Genomic DNA, 2,211 nt, shown 5'->3' on the forward strand with positions numbered 1-2,211 from the left:
GCTCAGGTCAGACCGAGTTGGAATCACCTCTGAACACAAGCTCCTCCCCATCAGTCCCACATTAATCCTACAAAACAACTAAACCTCTGATGGGCAGGTACATGCGGGGCTGCCAACCCTCCAGGAATCTCCAGGACACTGGGGGGCAAAACCCAGGAGAAAAATCGTAGGGACATTTTTTTTTTTAAGTTGTGTTTCCCGCCCCCCCCCCTAATTTTTCTTTCAATGCTCAGATTATTATCTGAACTGCAATAGATTGGGAGAAGGGGAAGTGCAACGAGACCTGGGTGTCCTTGTGCACCAGTCGCTGAAGGTAAGCATGCAGGTGCAGCAGGCAGTTAAGAAGGCAAATGGTATGTTGGCCTTCATAGCGAGAGGGTTCGAGTACAGGAACAAGGATGTCTTGCTGCAGTTGTACAGGGCCTTGGTGAGACCACATCGTGAGTATTGTGTGCAGTTTTGGTCGCCTTATCTGAGGAAGGATGTTCTTGCCATGGAGGGAGTGCAGCGAAGATTCACCAGACTGATACCTGAAATGGCAGGAATGATGTATGAGGAGAGATTGGGTCGATTGTGCTTATATTCGCTGGAGTTCATAAGAATGAGAGGGGATCTCATTGAAACTTATAAAATTCTAACAGGACTGGACAGACTAGATGCAGGAAGGATGTTCCCGATGGCGGGAGAGTCCAGAACCTGGGGTCACAGTCTAAGGATAAGGGGTAAGCCATTTAGGACAGAGATGAGGAGGAATTTCTTCACCCAGAGAGTGGTGGACCTGTGGAATTCTCTACCACACAAGGCAGTAGAGGCCAATTCATTAAATATATTCAAGAAGGAGTTAGATATATTTCTTAAGGCTAAAGGGATCAAGGGGTATGGGGAGAAGGCAGGGACAGGGTACTGAATTTGGATGATCAGCCATGATCTCATTGAATGGCGGAGCAGGCTCGAGGGGCCGAATGGCCTACTCCTGCTCCTATCTTCTATGTTTCTATGTTTAATTTATTCGTTTTAAAAATGTTGGAGATGGGGAAAAGGCTAGGGCGGTTGGAAGTCACGTGATCCTCCAGGAACACATCCAGCCAGAGTTGGCAACTCTATTGTTAGTGGGGGGGGGTCCATCAGTGAGAGAGACAAGTTTTTTTCTTGTGTTTTTGTGCAGCAGTGTGTGAGAAGGTCCCCCACCCAGGCCTGGTTGGTGTGGAGGGGGAGGGGGAAGCAGGCTAGTCGAAGGGCCTCCTCGTAATCAGTAAGTTCGCAGATGACACGAAAATTGGTGGACTGGTAAATAGCGAGGAGGGAAGCCTCAGGCTACAGGACGATATAGACGGGTTGGTCAGATGGGCAGAACAGTGGCAAATGGAATTAAACCCTGAAAAGTGTGAGGTGACGCATTTTGGGAGGATTAACAAGGCAAGGGAATACACAATGAATGGTAAGACCCTAGGAAGGACAGAGGATCAGAGGGACGTTGGTGTGCATGTACATAGATCCCTGAAGGCAGCAGGACAGGTAGATAAGGTGGTTAAAAAGGCATATGGGATACTTGCCTTCATTAGCCGAGGCATAGAGTATAAGAGCAGGGAGGTTATGATGGAGCTGTACAAAACGCTAGTTAGGCCACAGCTGGAATACTGTGTGCAGTTCTGGTCGCCACACTATAGGAGGGATGTGATTGCATTGGAGAGGGTGCAGAGGAGATTCACCAGGACGTTACCTGGGCTGGAGCGCTTCAGCTATGAAGAGAGACTGGACAGGCTGGGGTTGTTTTCCTTAGAGCAGAGATGGCTGAGGGGGGGACCTGATTGAGGTGTACAAAATTATGAGGGGCATAGATAGGGTAGATAGAAAGGAACTTTTCCCCTTAGTAGAGGGGTCAATAACCAGGGGGCATAGTTTCAAGGTAAGGGGCAGGAGGTTTCGAGGGGATTTGAGGAAAAACCTTTTTCACCCAGAGGGTGGTTGGAATCTGGAACTCACTGCCTGAAAGGGTGGTAGAGGCAGGAACCCTCACAACATTCAAGAAGCATTTAGATGAGCACTTGAAACGCCATAGCATACAAGGCTACGGACCAAGTGCTGGAAAATGGGATTAGAATAGACAGGGCTTGATCGCCGGCGTGGACATGATGGGCCGAAGGGCCTCTTTCTGTGCTGTATGACTCTATGACTCGTAGGACTGCTCCTGGGCCTGGCCTAAGTTGGCCA

This window comes from Somniosus microcephalus, chromosome 34, assembly GCF_052327205.1.
Source record: "Somniosus microcephalus isolate GS21.2 chromosome 34, FLI_Smic_1.0, whole genome shotgun sequence".
Lineage (NCBI taxonomy): Eukaryota > Metazoa > Chordata > Chondrichthyes > Squaliformes > Somniosidae > Somniosus > Somniosus microcephalus.